This window comes from Macaca fascicularis, chromosome 1 (assembly GCF_037993035.2).
Source record: "Macaca fascicularis isolate 582-1 chromosome 1, T2T-MFA8v1.1".
Lineage (NCBI taxonomy): Eukaryota > Metazoa > Chordata > Mammalia > Primates > Cercopithecidae > Macaca > Macaca fascicularis.
In genome coordinates, this window is record NC_088375.1 from 166,009,870 (window position 1) to 166,028,277 (window position 18,408).

An 18,408-nucleotide genomic window follows, 5' to 3' on the forward strand; every position below is an offset into this window, starting at 1 on the left:
AGAATAGGAAACCATCTTGAACTAAAAAGTACAATTGTCTTAAGTGCTTCTCTGCTGCATGGTTCTTCATTATTGAAGCAGATGGGTATGTGCAAAACTAAAAGATAATCCCCTAGTGGAAAACAAAACAAACCCCAAGTGTGATATATGCTAAGCCTGTATTTATATATTTTTGCCTATATGGATAAGTTCTTTGTTTTTGTTTATGTAGTAATATTGGAAAAGCATATGTAACACAAGAAAACTAACATAACTCATAATAGATCTCAGTGCAGATATAAGGAAGTTTAAAGCCAGATGTATGTCAACGTAGGAAAACCAAGCTAATAAATTTTCCAACAGACGTTTTTCTTATTCACTCTCTTAGATCTATCCCCAAACTACCAATCAGAACCTTTAGCTAAGAGGTCAATATTTTCAACAATACCCCCAGGAATCATTATAAATATACACAGACTAGTACTGGATCACAAGTGTTTATTGGATAAGCATAAAAATAATAAATAGATAACCCTTATTACCCCATATTATCTACAAACACTTTCTCCACTTTCTACAGGTGTTAACTCATTTAATCCTTATAGCTGTCCTATGAACTGAGTTCTCTTATTATCCACATTTTACGGATGTGAGACAGGCACTGAAAGAATGTGACTTGCCAAAGCCCATGAAATAGACTTCAGTTCCTCATTTGGAGGTAATAATGATCACAAACATACCAACAGTGCTTCACTGTTTACAATGTGATCTTAATTATCATTTTTCTATCTGAACTCTTAAAACACCATTGAAGTTAGTAGCAAAGTTATAAGCATGTTATATAAATGAAGTCACTTCAGAAGTCTCACAACTGAGCTCAAACCACGCCTTCTGACCCTGTTCTTATTTCTTTTCATTCTGGTTTCAAAAATTCCTTTCAACACTATTGTTCCAGAAACTTGCGGAGTTACAGAATCCTTTTTGTATACATACATATATATGTGTATACATATACACACACATACACATATATATATACATCTCAAACTCTTTTTGTGGGTATATTGCCTATATTTTAGCTCGTTTAATTCTCATAATTCCATGGGTAAGTTCTATCTAGATGAGAAAACTCAAGAACTGAGAGGTAAATAATTGCTTCAAAACATAGTAGGATTAGGATTCAAACCCAAGTAACCTGACTCTAAAGACTGTGCTCTTAACCATTACACTATGTGGTCTCACAGCAAAAAAAAAAAATCCTAAATGGTATTTATTTATTTATTTATTTATTTATTTATTTATTTTTTGAGATGGAGTCTCGCTCTGTCGCCCAGGCTGGAGTGCAATGGCCGCATCTCAGCTCACTGCAAGCTCCGCCTCCCGGGTCTACGCCATTCTCCTGCCTCAGCCTCCCGAGTAGCTGGGACTACAGGCGCCCGCCACCTCACCCGGCTAGTTTTTTGTATTTTTTAGTAGAGACGGGGTTTCACCGTATTAGCCAGGCTGGTCTCGATCTCCTGACCTTGTGATCCGCCCGTCTCGGCCTCCCAAAGTGCTGGGATTACAGGCTTGAGCCACCGCGCCCGGCAATGGTATTTATTTAAAAAAAAAAAAAGTATAAGTTTAAAATAGCACTTATGACTTGAAACACCACTTGGAAGGTAAAGTTAGTAAATCAATCAGTAAGTATTTATTGAACATTCTCCTTGGGCAGGCATTGTGATAAACACTGCTGAGAATATAAATATAATAAAATATTTTTATATTTTATGAAAAAATGTAAGCTATATCCCTCTTCTCAAAAGAAGTTCATTCTAGCTGTGGAAAATAGATTTCTATATATATGTAAGTAATCTTCAACAAAATTTAAACAATCATGTTCATAACACAATAAATGCTATAAAAATTCCTATGATATGGAATATAAAACCCAACAAAAGGAATTTTGTGGAGGGAAGTCCTTTTACAACTTAAACCAAAATAAAAATAAAAGTTGATTCTTAAGGAAACAGTATCCATTTCATATACAAACATAAAGAGCACAATTTAGTGATAGATTTGCCCTAAATCTCATTAACCCTTTTTTAAAAAGTGCATTACTTTGTATTTGAGATCTATATTTGAAGCAACAGAGAAAAAAATAAGAGGTAAAAAGTGCCTGACATCTTTTACATAGACCTAAATTCTTTCAAACATCTGATTGTGAAGAGTTGTCTACAGAATTTAATGAGATGCTTAATTGCTACATAAGACCATTGCTGCATTATTTCTTGATGAGAACACACTTTATGTCTACAATATTGATGAGAATACAATGGAGTACAGAACACTAAAAGACTATGTGCAACCTTAGATATCTTCTAGATAGAGATGTGTGTCCTTCCCTCTGAGTAAAAAGTACAGGCGTGTATGCCTGCTCTTCTGGTATCCTTCTCTTGATAGAGTTTATAGTAGAGAATCATGACAAGTACAAGGTCCATTAGTAACAAAAATAAAGGCAGGGTGGCAGTAAAACTGAACATCATTAGCAAACATCACACTAATTACTCATTTTGTTATTAGTGTTAACTGTGCTGCCAGTTAATTATATTTGAATAAGAAAATGACAATACACACAGAAAAATTCAAACCACACTGAAACAAAATGAAAAGGAATCACACTTGGGCATGGAAATTCACTGTAAAGAAGAAAACTTCTGTGTTAGGAAGCAAACAATCTGCTGGAGTCTTTTGCACCAAAGGAATATTTTTCATGTAAGAAACATTCAGAAAACGTGTACTATTATGCTAAAAGCATAGAAATGTGAAAAAAAGATACATAGTCCTCAATATTTAGGTTCACGTTTATTTTTAAAAAAACACATAAAAGATAATTGTAATACATTGTGTTAAGCATTATAATAGAGATTGGTTCCTCATACGGAAACATGTGAAACTTAAGAGGAAACCTCTAATCCTCTGGAGAAATTAGAAAAGGCATAAATGAAGACATGACTGTGGGTAGCATATTGAAACTTGAGCAAAAAAATAAGCACATGGAAAGAAAGAAAGCAGGGAAAATGAAATCCTGGAATTACACCAGGCTTTTCTCCTATGAAAAAGAAAGTTTGTTTGCAAGGTAAGTGACCCAAACAGGTGAGGTTTCCTCTTTAATAAGAAAAAATTTCCTGTGAAGGGCTGATTAATCCTGGCTAACATGTTGAAACAGCTCTGTATTAGCAAAACTCTTGAACCTTTCCCTCAAAGATCTTCAGATTGGTCAAAACTCTAGTCCTTTAGAAAGCAGAAAGGATTAAAATGCTGTTGGTAAAATTCACAGACGAACTGATAAAATGAAAATAGGATTATAAAGTACAAATTATTTGCTAGAAATTATCTGCAGCAAGTATATTCAATGCTATTTTTATTGTGATGCAAGTCACAACCCCACTCTTACTGCAAGGACTTCTGTGTTTGGACTGGTCAGAATCTCCTTTTTTTTTTTTTTTTTTTTTTGGATAAATGATAGAATCGACAATCTTCAGGATGGTAGTTTTCCTAACAAAAAAATGCAGAGGTCTCTCTAAAGCAGAGACCTGCATGTTTAATCAAATGACTCAGCCTGGGCAACATAGAGAGACCCTGTCTCTACAAAAAATAAGAATACAAATAAAAATAAATGAGCCAGGAGTGGTGGCATGCACTTGTGACTTCAGCTGCTCAAGAGGCTGAGGTGGGAGGATCACTTGAGCCCTCAGAGGTCAAGGCTGCAGTGAGCCGTGATTGCACCACTCCACTTCAGCCTGGGCGACAAAGCAAGACCCTATCTCAAGAAAAAAAAAAAATGACTCACCCTCTTCAAAAGCAAAGGAGGCTGACAAGTGACCCTAGAGGGGAACAAATATTGAGGAAAAGGATCCGACTGTAATTCTCTGAGGACAACCCCTCAGCTCCATGATATGCAAATGCCCTATGGGTACCTAGAATTCAGAGGGCATTCCTCCGTCAAATGTATACTAATGAGTCCTGCAAAGATTCTCAAACTCTGGGCATCAGTCCCTTGAGCAAATCTGTCTGGGCAGTTGATGTCACCTAGCATATTTATTAAATCAATTTTTAACAGACCAGATGGTGTTATTGTTAACCAAAAAATATTACCCTGTGATTTAATAGAACATAAGATATATAGATTTTTTTTCTTTTATCTCCCAACTGCCCCTGGAGTCCTGCTTTTGAAAATAAGATACACAAGGACAAATAATTTAAGTGATTCGTTCTCTGGTTTCACAAACTACTAAAGAAGAGTAGTCTGAGAGACAGATGACAAGGTGACAATCCATTACTAAAAAAAAAAAAAGAAGAAATCTCCCAGGAAACTATATTTGATGTTTTAAGCTGTAAATAGCGAATGCCCTTCAGGAATAATTTAGTTGAAGAATGTGGATTGTTTGCTGAATTTCATTCTTCTTATTTTATGACAACAAAACCTGCAACTTCCCCTTAATTTTGGGATACTGCTCCATTCACATCTCTTTCTTTCTTTAGTATAGAATAGGGTAAATCTCCTTTTAACATCTCATCTCTTCCTGTCACCCATGCTTAGATTGATAGCAAGAAAGGCAACCTGCCTTAAAGTGAAATGGTCTCTTGGCCTCTTCCAAATCCACTTTCTTAAATAGAATAGAAATCATCAGGTTTTATGTTTGAACATTGACCTTCATATTTTTGAAAACTGAAAAAAACTGCCATTTTTAAAGCAGTCAATAGCTTTTCTATTTCTCTAAATATTAAGGATTCTACTCATCTCTAAGAGAAGAGAAGACCACATTTTCACTTTAGGATGAGACAGTTTAAAACATAGTTTGGCTAGGTAAAAAATAAGCAAGGAACCCATATGGCATGAAAAGCTGTAAATTATTAAGGTGCTCAGGCACTTCCCTGGACTGTCATTGGCTAAGTATTCATTGCCAGTGATATTTCAAATATCTAGAATTTGTTTCTTCTTTAGGATGCTGTTTTTCCTTTCTGAGGGCCTGAATTCAAACAGGAAGTGGCAGGATCTCGTCAAGATGTTCCAACTGAGCAGTAGAGCAGTCTCTACAACATGGTAGAAAGCCAGACCCTAAGGAGACAGACAGCTGTTAGAAGACTTCTTATGGAGAGTCTTAGTATGTGAGTCTGGGAACCATTGTGTATAGTAGATTAGCTAGTTTTAAATTATTTTCTTCATTGTTGCTTCAGTCACTATGATCACACAACAGATTGCTCTCACACTAATAAACATGTACAATATAAAGCAACCATTTATTTTGCTTTTAGGTTTTATGGATTAAGGAGTCCAACAGGGTACAATAGAGGTGGCTTGTCTATGCCTTATAATGTCTGCGGTCTCAGATGGAAAACTCAAAGATGACAAAGTGCAATTATCTAAAGACTGCCCTCCTATGTCAGGTAGTTGATGCCTGCTGTTGACTGATGGCCTCTCCTCTCCAAATGGGCCTTTCCCTGAAGTCTCTCCAACATAGTGGCTTCAGGGTCATAGGCTTTTTTTTCACAGCACCTCATGATTCCAAGGATGTATGTCCTGAAACAGATAAAGAATGAAAGAAAGAGTTTGAGACGAGGGAAGGAAAGGATTATACCACGTCCTTTGACCTAACTTCAGAAGTCACAAAGCATCATTTCCACTGCATCCTACATAATAGAAGCAAGTCAAAAAGAAGGACTCATTCAATAGAAAGAAACATACTGGTCCCCACCTCTTGATGGAAGAGTGTGTCAACATTACTACAGCAAACACACTTTAAGGTGACTCCAACGAGAGACACACTTATGTAATTCATTCTCCTTTAAAGTAGAACTGAAGACTTGCCTCTAAACTGCAAAGTATGACAAAAACCTTGATTAGATTATGTTATGAGATAAATGTGGTGTTATGCTGTGACCTTAATTGGGCTATGTTTTATGGAATGAATCTTTTTGTTCACTCAAAATTCATATGTTGAAACTCTAACCCCTAATGTGATGGTATTTGAAGGCGGGTCCATTGGGGATGATTAGATCATGAGGTTGGAGACTCATGATGAGATTAGTGTACGTATAAGAACAAACACTGGAAATCTCTATTTCTTTCTCTATTTCTCTCTCCAACAAGTGATAATACTGCAAAAACATAGCAGTCTGCAAGTCAGGAAGAGAGCCCTTACCGGAAACCAACCATAGTGGCACCCTGATCTTGGACTTCTGGCCTCTAGAACTGTGAGAAAATAAATTTTTGTCATAAAGTCACTCTATCTATGGTATTTTGTTATGACAGCCTGAGCAGACTTGTATGTTATATAGCAAAGATGATGTGATGTCACTACCAGGATGCTATTATGCCATATAAGACTCATCTTGACAGACGGGCAAGCAAAGTTCTCCTGGCCTTGAAGAAACAAGTTGCTTTGATGGAAACCGCCTATAGATAGGTTCATAGGTCAAGTAACTACGTGGCCTTTAGGAACTGACAGTCTCAGGCCTAGAGTTGCAAGTTACAGAGGGAAAAACCTGAGCAAGCTTGGAAGTGACTTCTTTCCAGCCAGAACCTCCAAATGAGAATGTAGTCCAGGCAATGCCTTGATTACTGCCTGGTGAGATCCTGAAGCAGAAAACCCAGCTAAGCCATGCCTGGACTCTGATCAACAGAGACTGCGAGAGATAATAAATAGGTATTATTGAAACCACTAAATTTTTAGTAAATTGGTATTCAGCAATAAAAAACTAATAGAATCACCCATCACATGAAGAACATTTAGGATGGTGTGGCCATCTTAGGAAAATGTAATCTGCCCTAACTGTTCATTCCTCTTTGTCCATCCATAAATCTTCAGTAACCTGAGATGGACACAGCAGCTCAGGCTCAATTATGCTGTGGGAAATTAAGGAATGAAATTGTGTCCCCACTTTTAGCAAAGTAGTTTAGAGGAGAGTAGCAGCACAGGAAGAACCACTCCCAAGACCCCAGTAAGTAACTTGCAGAACATTGGAGCAAAGGCCCACAGTCAGAAAGCTGGGTGAAACAGCAAATTACATCCAGACAGTTTTGTGGAATATGTGAAGTGAACATGTTAGTCAAGAATTTTAGGACATGATAAGAGTTGGGAACCTGGTAAAATGGCAGTACTTTCTATTTCAAGTGTATTTGAGAATCAGACTTATTTGGGCATTGAAAAGGACTGTAATTTCTAGACCATGGCAAAGTCTGTAATGCATGGGTCACATATGTGTGGCATAACAAGACTAGACATATTAGAATGTACCACTTTTTATACAAATCATGGATTTGTTTTCCCTTCTTAAATTCAATTATGTTTAATCTTTTGTTTGTAGTTTGCTGACTACTCAAGAATTTAAATCCCTTTTTAATCCAATATGTCTTTATATTTAGAAATAAATATTTAATAAATATATGCTATGAACTTGGCTAAAAGTACATAGACAAGACTGTCCTCAGTGGGGAAACCAAATATATTCATCAAACACCATAAAATGCAAACATGTGCATTTTTCACTGTTCCTGTTACTTTACCCAGACAATTTTCTTATTGCATTAAAAGGAATTAAAAAAATCACCTTTGTATTTTCTGTTTGGAAAAATATAGTAATGATGATGATGATCATAAAAGTATTAAATGTTATTGAATATATTTTATGGCCAGACACTGCTAAACTTATATGCATTATTTCTTTTAATCCTCACAACTCTTCGAGGTGGATACTGTTATTTTCCCAATATTATAGATGAGAACATTGAGAATTAGAGACTGTTAAAATTACCTAAGTGACCCACTAAGTAATACAGATAGGATTGAAGCCCATTCTGTTTGATTTCAAAATTCATATTTTTAACTCAACCATGCAATGTCTTCTTTTCATACTCAGAATCATGTAGATGAATATGAAATCTTAAAAGTCATTTAATCTTACGGCTCTTCTAAGATTCCTTTATAAGTAATTCATTAAAGAAATGTTCTCAGAAGAAACCTGCAAAGGTGTGAAGCAGGACAGGACAGAGGAAGAAATGAGGCATAGATGTGGTTTCACGAGAATTTTAGTCACACCCTGGTCCTCTGGGGGGCTCTTATAACAGAATTGGTCTTTCCAACAGCAAGGTTACTGCGTGGTTACAGCCCCACATCAGGCAGTCATTGGCTGCAAGCTGGAGTTAAGAGAAAGGATAAAGGGAGAAAGAAGAGAGAGGGCTAAAGGCATCTCCAGGGAAGGTGGCTCCCATCAGCTTAGGAAAATCCTCAGAAAAAGAATACAGGTGTGTGCCATGATCAGTCAACACCTGTAGCAACCAGGGTTGGTTTCAGGGCCTGCTAAAGGGCAAGACTCTAACAACATTGATAAATGTGCCAAGTATTTAGCCAATCCCTGCTTGAATACCTTCAAGTGAGAAAGAACTCCCCATAACTCCCTCTCCTCCACCCAACAAGGTAGTCCATTATGATCCTCAGAAACCTGGTTAGAAAATTCTTCCTTTTGTTGGATGAGAGAATACTAAAGGGAGGTCATTCCAAGACAGCATATGCAAAAGCACAGAGTGTAAAAGAGCATGATGGTGTATGTTGTTCTGTAGCTAGTACTGTGTTTTGTGGTGGTTAGAACTTAAGGTGTAAAAGTAGAAAATGAAAAAGATGAGTCTAGGAAGATAGTTATAGGAAAGATCAACAAATAATGAAAGACAAACTTGCCTCACTAAAAAGTTGTGATGATGGCACAAGGTACAACTAAATGAGTTTTAGCAGAAGAGGCAAAGAATAATCTCTTCTAGAAAGCCAACCTGCTAGCAATAAAGAGAGCAACCCTACCTCGTTCCTTTCATGTTGTGGGCTTTCACATCTGTGTTTCCTCTGGACTTCTTCAAGGACAGGATGTTTGCATTGTGAATCCCTAAAACAATAAATGATTATGGAACTGAAATGAAGTGAACTCATCATAAGTAAGAGAAACCATTACAAAACCCCTGGTGAGAGATGCCACAGGTCTCAGTCAGGAGACAACAAGCCATAGCTCACAGGCCTAACCAGGCCCACCACCTGTTTTTGCAAATAAAGTAGAACACAGCCACAACAGTTTGTTAACGTATTGTCTATGGTTGTAGTCATACTATAACAGCAGAGTTGAGTTGCAACAGAGACCATATGGCCTGCAAAACCTAAAATATTTACTATTTGGCCCTTTTCAGAAAAGGTTTGCCAATCCCTGGTCCAGAGTAAAGCAGTAGTAATATATGTGAATAGGTAAGATAGATGGAAATGATACTTAAGAGCAAAAATCAATTGGAGTAACCACTACTCACTTCTCCTATTTTTATTTCTTCATGCCATGTACACATTAGAGGACATTATAAAAATGTATAAAAGCTTTCCAGCATTCCACGGCCTCTTTTGACAATTTCTACTTATTCTATCACAGTTAAATTAAATCATCATTTCTATAAAGACCCTTACACTCAGAAGAGCACAGAGTAGTCCACTCACTCCTCCTAGTTCTATTTCTTCATGCCATGTAGGCATTAGAGGACATTATAAATATGTATAAAAGCTTTCCAGCATTCCATGGCCTCTTTTGGCAATTTCTATTTTTTATTTATTCTCTCACATTTAAATTAAACCATCATTTCCATAAAGACCCTTACACTCTGAAGAACACACAGTCAAGTCCACTCACCACACAGGCCTACCGATCCAAAACAGAATCAGTATCCCATTCAGTCCACTTAGAATGAGATCATCCTGCAATAATGGGACAGTATCAGCCCTGTGTCCCTTATATAAATCTGCTAAAATGCCCCCGACTTTTAAATCGTTGGGACGTGCTTGTTTTCACTGCAGGCCTTCATAAACTGCCTAAATCTTTTTCACTTCATTAAGCGGCTCTGTACCAAAGTCCTTTAAAAACTTTTCATCAGAAAATTCCCCATAAGGCCTAAAACTTCTTTTCGCATCTCTATGTGGTTGGGACATAAAAGATGGCAATTCAAAGAAAAAATAAAGAACTGCCATGGTCCTTTTTGTTGGTGTTAATCTCTGAACAGCAGATTTAGGACGACTATTTTTTTCTAGTTCCTGGTTCTCCACTTCCTGTTTGAATATCCACTACAAAGTGTTGGTAAAATGTATTTATAGGATACAGTGAGCCAGTTGCTAGGCCTTTTGTATAGGACTTGAAAGATAAAGGCAAGTTCCTGTCTCTTAAAAAAAAAGTAATCTGCAGCCATAGAAACATCTAATCTTAGTCATAGCACCAACACCCCCACATGGGCCAAAAATACAATTCAGAATAAAAGTTGCTTATAAAAAATGGATTTTTAAAAATCACACCTTGAATAAAAAACCAATAAGAAAAACTTTTCCTACTTTCCAGGGAGGAAATTTAAGAAAAACAAAACAACAAATGGTGTATTGGTATTTTTATATTTGAAGATTATTTGCCTCAAATATTTAGTTGCTGTCACTATCTGGAAGAAAGTAAAGTTTAGCCCTATCATACACAGTGCACCAAAATAATTTTCAAATTAAAGAAAAATTTAAAAGTGTAGATAAGCACAAATATACAGAACTAGAGGAAAATATAAATTACTATCTCTCTGGCTTTAGAATGGCAAAGAATATGAGCCAAGATAAAGTCTATGAAAGACAAAGTGATAAATTTAATGTACAAAATCTATATATTTCTGAATATGTTAAAATAATATTCAAAATTATAAAACAGGTAACCTACATGGAAAATTTTCCAATGAATCTGACTACAAGTTTCTTCCTTTTAATTCTGTAAGAAGCAACACGTGAAGACACAATTTTTAAAAATATTTATAGACTCCAAAGTTATTCATAAAGAAGGAATACCAAATGGCCAATATTAAATATATTTTAAAAATCATTTAAATAATTATAAACTGAAACAGCAATGAACTATTTTTTTGCCTGTATTTTAGCAAAAAATGTTTATTTAACAGAGCACACAGATTTATTAGTTTAAATGTTTTTGGTTGTGAATAACAGAAAATCACTTCAAAATAACTACACGAAAGATGAGTGGACTCTTAAAGTTTTTCAAATTCAGAAGTAGATTTGTTTTTAGGCATGATTTAATCAGTGATCCAGCTCCAGTTCTAATACTTTAGATCAGTTCTATCTATCTGCATTGTGCTTAAGGTGGCTACCATTATGGAGGCAAAATGGCCAGCTCCAGTAATTCCAGGAGTCAGTTTCTTAGCATGTCATTGGGAAAAAGTGTATCACTTTTCTCAACCAGTACACGCCTGACATCCGTTCTGACTGGATAAATTTAGGTCATGTGACCAATTCTTAACTAATCATCACATTCAGGGAAATGGCACCTTCCAATTGGATTAGGTCTGTGTTAAATACTCGTGCCTGGACCAATCATTGTAGAAAAGGAGGTTGGCTTAAAGCATTCAGGGCCACCCTTGGCACCAAGGTAGGGTAAATCCTCTTTAAATCATATAATGAAGGAAGGAAAAAATAGCTGCACTGAGGCTGTACATAGAAGCATGCACAGTTAGGCACAGTGGGTGGAGCAATAAATTATTTCTGTGTATGGAAAAATTGGACTGTATATATAAAAGCCTTGAAAATACGTGTACCACGTTTGTCCCAGAAATACCAGATCTTGAAATTTATCCCAAAGGAATTATACAGTTCATTACAAAGATTTATCTTTTAGGATGATTTAGGGTAGCTGAAAAATCAATGCCTGACAATGGAAAAACAAATAAATTATGACACATGAATACAATGCTATATTATGCAACCTTAAAATATAAAATTTCAAAAAATATTACTGACAAGTAAAACTGTTTAAGATATGTTAAGTGATTGAATTCAGGTCACATTAAATTATTCTATTTTTATAAAAAGAATATACACATATGTGTAGTCATTGAAAAAGACTTAAATATATCAAAATATAAAGGGTTATCTCCATATAGTGGAATTGTGGATAGTTGAATTTCCTTTTTATGACCTTCTATATTTCATAAATTTTATTCATGCATATGAATTATTCGAGTAATGAGAAACATTCATATTTAGTTTTTAAAAAATAATAAAACAAATCCACATTTTTAAAAAATGTGATGGGGACTATGACTTTAAGAATGTATTCATGAAGAATTCTAAGAGTCCACAATTGCAAGTTGAGGGGAAGCCCACACAAAAGCAGAGCTCTAGGAATGAAATCTTTAAATAATCTGCTTCTTATCCCTGGAGGAGCACCAGCATTCACACCGACCTTTAGTTAAGCAGCCTTAGCCCACGTGAGAACCAATGTGCTGACTTCAACCATAGTGACTTTCCTACCCTCTGAAAAAGGGCTTTGGGTAAACAAAGAACTATCAAACCTCTCAAGAAGGATTTCCAACTCCCTGAGGAATCCCCTTTTGAAAATAAACACAAATACTCATTTATAAATCTGTGCAAATGATGGCTAACGGCCCAAAATTGCACCATATATAGCTCCATCTGCACTATATGTAGCTTCAACTTTCATGTAATTGATCCAAAGAGCAAAAGTTGGTGTGACCTGTGTGAAAATGTATGTGCACTGAGCTACAGGACTAACCATCTTAATTGAATTGAATTTTTTTTTAAATCAGTTAAATTATAGCTACATTTATTGGTTTCATTTATTGACATATCATAATATAGGCAACAGACCATAGGAGGAGAATATGTATCATTTAAGGGAAAACTGCATGGTTGAAATGTGTATAGCAATGGATGATGTGAGATGATTCCACACATATATGCTGTCTGCACACAGTTGATCCTAACTCCATTGCTGTAGAATAAACCCTTTTCTCCAGCAACATAAGACAAAATTACCTCAAGTGAAGAAAAGGGGAGAGAAAAGTAAAAGGGATGAAAGCAAAGTTTGTTCTTTTGATTTCTGATTTAAGGGAGGACTGAGTGCAAAATTCAAAACATTCTTTTATTCAGCATCCAATCAATATTTGTTCAGCACACAGAAGTTAATTAAATGAAAGAAAATCCCTGCCTTCATGGAATATACATCCTAGTAGATACACAGGCTATGCACAAAGTCTAAACAAGCTTCTTTGGTTTTTGTTTTTATTTTTCTGTTTTTTGTTTTGGGGTTTTGTTTTGTTTTGTTTTTGTTTTTTTTGAGACGGAGTTTTGCTCTTGTTGCCCAGGCTGGAGTGCAATGGCACCATCTAGGCTCACTGCAACCTCCCCCTCCCGGGTTCAAGAGATTCTCCTGCCTCAGCCTCCTGAGTAGCTGGGATTACAGGAATGTGCCACCATGCCCAGCTAATTTTGTATTTTCAGTAGAGACGGGGTTTCTCCATGTTGGTCAGGCTGGTCTCGAACTCCCTACCTCAGGTAATCCACCTGCTTCAGCCTCCCTCTTTCCTTAATATTAAGTGAGAATGAAAACAGAGAATTGGGTGTCTGAGAGAGTCAAGGCAGGACTTAATGAGAGATACGCTTGGCTAAGATGAAAGCTTAAAAAGCTTATTTTGCCTGAAGAGGAAAGGGGAAAGGCAAATTTTCTGTAAAAACCTAACCAGAAATGTATCTTTGGTTCTCACTTCTACCGCCCTCACTTAATTACTGGGCCCTCTTTTTTGTTCCTTAATGCCAACCGTTCATTTAGATGCCTCTAGTCAATAGTGTAAGAAAGAATTAGGCATGTCATATATTTACTCTCTATGGGTTCTGTTGTGCCTGTCAGCATCTGACCCATGCTGGAGAGTATTAAGGGAGGAAGGGATGAATGCCTGGATGGATGGATGGATGGATGGATGGATGGATGGATGGAGAGATGGATAGATGGATGGAGAGATGGTTGAATTTTTGCATGGGACATAGCTTAATAAGTGAAAAAATAAGTGAATGAAAAAGTAAAACAATAAATGAAGGAATTAGCAAAAGAATAATTAGGTAAAGCAGGGGAAAAGACATAAAGGTGCCTACAGAAAGCTTATGAAATTGAAAAATGGTGAAGATGGGAGTGAAATAAAAATAAATAATACCCTAAAGATGTGACTGAAGTGACAGAACTGGGGAGGGAGGAACAATAAATAAAATTGTAGAGCTAAGTCCCAAGGAAAAGGGAAAAAAAATCACAACATGCTTAAAGATGAGCAGAGGAGCCAGGGGAGAGGTTAGAAGATCAGCTCTGACTCCAACCTTGAATCTCCAGGCAGTGAGAACTTTTCTGCTTGTGCAAGCAATAGGCACTGAGGGCTTCCCTGAAAGTGGTGTTAGGTATTCATGCATTAGAGGAATGCATAGAAATATTATAAACTCTTGTTAAGGGTTCAAACATTGTGCACTTCAAGTTGAGATAAATTCTAGTTATTCAGTGATAGCCTTCATTATTATTTGACAAAAATGTATATCCTTAAATATTGAAAAATACAAATAAAAATCTAAAATTACCTATAACATCCCACTTTCAGAAATGATATTTTAAGAACTTTATACTTCTTTAATACGTGTGTATGTGCATATATATATGTGTTTAATAAAATATTGATTTAATCTAATTAAATTAGTTTAATATATTTAATATTTTGATAGTATAGTTTATTTAAACAGCTCAATATTATCTATATGCTTTCACATATATACACAAAAGCAAACATTATTTTTTGAGACAGAGTCTCACTCTGTCACCCAGACCAGAGTGCAGTGGAGTGATCTTGGCTCATTGTAGCCTCTGCTTCCTGGGTTCAAGCAATTCTCCTGCCTCAGCCTCCTAAGTAGCTGGGACTACAGGCGTGTACCACCATACCCTGCTTCTTTTTTCTATTTTTGTAGAGATGGGGTGCTGGCATTACAAGTGTGAGCCACTGCACCCAGTCATGTATATGTTTTCAACTTGCCTTTTTCACTTAAATATGCTATAAATATTTCTGTGTTAGGAAACTGCCTGTGGCATTATAATATTGTGTCACCATACTATTTTATTCTAGTAATGTACCAGAATTTATCAGTCAATCCTCTATTGTTGGAAAATTAGTTTTTTTCCCAATGTTTTGCTATTTAAAACAAAGTAATTTGGTTATGTTTTCCTTCATACTGTTTTATGCTATAGAATAAAGTCCTACATTCTTATAGCTTTATTATTGCACATTGCTCCTGATTGTGTCATTATTATAAAATCCTTATGCTGAAATTGCTTAGTCAAATCAAATTCAAAATGCTAAGGCTTTTGATGTACATATCAACCACGATGTCTTCAGTTGCCATTTGCCAAAAAAAAAAAAAAAAGACTCAATCAATGGAATGGCTTAAATAAAGCCTTTTTTAATGTATCTCGTAAATACAGTCTAGAAATAATTCAGGTCACAGAATTGGTTTTCTCCAGTAGCTCAACAATGCCACCAAGAACCCGCTTGTTTTGGTCTCCTGCTCTGCCTACAGTGATATGAGCCTCACCGATATAAAATGGGCTGCAAATAACTCTTAGAAATACACTTTTACTCCTTGAGGTTCAGAGAATAAAACACATCTTCCCCAGTTCTCAAACAAAAGGCCTAAGCTTCACCTTGGATGAATTTGCATCATGTGCTCATTCCTGAGTCCACTGCTTTAGCAAGGGAGTTAGATGATCTCATTAATAGTCCCACAAATACAATGAGTTCAAGTTTCCTCCAGCCTTCACTAACATTGAGAATTAATCTTTAAAAACCACAATAAAATCAAAAGCTGCCAAGTTGATAGGTAAAAAGAGTAGACCATTATTCTCTTCTCTCTTTTTCTTCCCTTTCTTCCTTCATTCCATCTATCAGTTTGGAAATGCTGAAAGCCTGGGCTCTAAAATCAGATGGTCTATATTTGCATTTTGATTCTCTGCATAGAGTTGTGTCATATTAGGTAAGTTAGAGAAATTCTCTGCAAAACAAGAATAATAATAGTAGAGTCCCCTCCTTGGGGTTCTCATGAAAATAAAATAAAATAGTAATTAAAAAACTGGTAAATGTTATGTCTTATTAACAATTATAGTATTATTTTCATAATTGAATTATTGTGAATTACTTTTTCATTCCAGTGCTCATTTTTCTGTTGGGAGTAGTCATTTTAAAGGTAAAAAGAAGGTTTTATTTTGTTGTTTGAAGTGTTTATTGTCTTATTTAAGACATATGTATTTAGGTACTCATATTTTCTTCATGCGTTAAAAGACAATGTCTACAGACCCTGGCCATGAGTGTCTGAAAATCTAGAAAGAGTAAAAAAATCAATCAATGATGAGAAGGTGAGGAAATATTGGCTTAAATATTCTTGAACAAGAAATCCTTTCCATTTCTCAAATACTTTGCAAACGAGGCACTGGTGTTAACATTATAGCTCCCTGGAATCTACACCAGACTTTCTTCACTATAATATTTCAGATAAAAGTGCCAGCTATGATAGTTAAAGGAATGACTAATGCCAAAATGAGTCACTGTAAAGACATTACAGAAGCCAGGTGCGGTGGCTTACACCTATAATCCCAGCACTCTGGGAGGCCAAAGTGGGCAGATCACCTGAGGTCAGGAGTTCCATACCAGCCTGGCCAACATGACGAAACCCTGCTTCTACTAAAAATACAAAAATTAGCCGGTTGTGGTGATGCATGTCTGTAATCCCAGCTACTTGGGAGGTTGAAGCAGGAGACTCGTTTAAACCTACAAAGTGGAGGTTGCAATGAGCCAAGATGGTGCCACTGCACTCCAGCTTGAGTGACAAGAGTGAGTAATAAATGTTATTTGTTAGACTTTTCATTAGTTCTAAAAATAATTAACTGTTAATCTCAGCCTCTTATACTGCAAATATTTTTAACAAATAAAGGGAATGTTTTAGGGGGAAATACACCTAATGAAAGAAGCTTCTCATTCACAAGTTATGAATACCCCTATCCTGACATAAGAGAACTAGCTTAGTTTACAGAAACCTTATATGAAGCCATCTCTCTGACTGGGAATAGAAATGACGATTTTTAGTTTGTTCAGCATGTAGTGTGGTTCCTGCCTGAGTGGTGTTATTTCTGGCACCCTGATGAACCACTCTTAGGATTGGTCAAACAGGATCCAAGCCCCCTTCTTCCCTTTCAGATATTTTCTTCCTCTGGCATTGGTTAGGAAAAAAAGAGCCTCTTTCTTCCACTTCAAATTATCAGTTCTTTGATTCCTGAACAAGTAAGTCCTATTGGAAATGAATTTGTTTTAGCTGTGTCCCAAAAATCTCCCACCCTGCCCCCTGCATGCCTGCCCTAGCTACATTTCCAGTGGGTGTTCAACCCTCATCCTTCCTTATCCCTCATGATATATAAATGGTGATTGTGAAAAGCTCTGTATTGTGCAAATAGTCTTTATTATCTTAAGCTTTAAAAAAAAAAAAACCTGTCTTTTGAGAAAGTGGGAAGGTGTGGCCTGTTCTCCAATATTTGGCAGTGTTCATTTTAACTGAATCACTTGTTAGGACAAAATTGCTATAACCTATAATAAATGTTAATATTGTCAGATGCATACTTGTACTGAATTAATATTTTATAGCTCCTCAGCCCTGTGTGGGTTGGCTGTTCTACTGGAATGCTCTACCACCATGGAAACGCTGGGAGATATTTTCTGTTAATTGTAAGAATGTTTGACAGATAACAGTACAGTACCATGGAATTAAACTTTATTGCTGATGAATTCTGATTACTTTATAACCTTATTCTATTAGAAAAGGTTTTGTTTTTGTTTTATTTTTAAGCATTGAAACACCTCTCCTTGTCCATAATCACTTTTTTAAAAACTTAGTCAGTAAGTATTTTATTATCTATATAATTATCATCAGGTAGAGAAAGATATCCAGTTTTTTTTAAATTAAAAATTATCTCTATTTTTTTAAAAACCCAACCTGTGAACTATGAATAAAATCTTTTTAGATAAATATTTCTTTAAAGAAGAAGAAAGAATCCTGCTAATATCTTTCTATGACTAAACTATAATTTTAGTCACAATTATGTTAGCCTTAAATTCTAATGCTAAAAGATATTGGGATTTAGCTAGAAAAAAATGTGTGATCCTAAAAACAAAATATATATGTATTATGCATTATTTATGTCTAAGAGAAATAGACGATGCTTCCACTCTTCCAGTCCAGTGAAAAAAAAATTTCTTATTTTTCTAAGCTTAAGACCTGTGAACCAGTTGACTCAGTCTTACTCTCAAACACTTTTGGCTCTTGTAAGTCAAGTTTATGATGGAAGCTAAGCATCCTAATCCTTAGGCAGAGCTTAGTAAAAGGACAGGTAACTGCTAGGCTTGTTCTTTCTTGTTTGTCTCTTTTCTCAAAATCACTTAACAAGGTCCAAGAAGCTGCTTATAGCCAACTAATTAAAACCCTTTATTTTGTTCTTTCACGGCGCTATGAAAAGCAATGG

The 18,408-nt window shown here is 35.9% G+C and overlaps 1 long non-coding RNA gene across 1 annotated transcript in view; it reads right to left on the reverse strand.

Annotated features, from left to right (window-relative positions):
- Positions 1–2,810: 2,810 nt before the first annotated feature.
- Positions 2,811–18,408, reverse strand: part of LOC102121687 (uncharacterized) — a 62,350-nt gene continuing 46,752 nt past the window's right edge. Inside the window, exons 3-4 of the long non-coding RNA XR_010577882.2 lie at positions 8,814–8,895; positions 2,811–5,542 (exon numbers count right to left, since the gene is read on the reverse strand). This is a non-coding gene — a long non-coding RNA (uncharacterized lncRNA). The remainder of the gene's footprint in view (positions 5,543–8,813; positions 8,896–18,408) is intronic.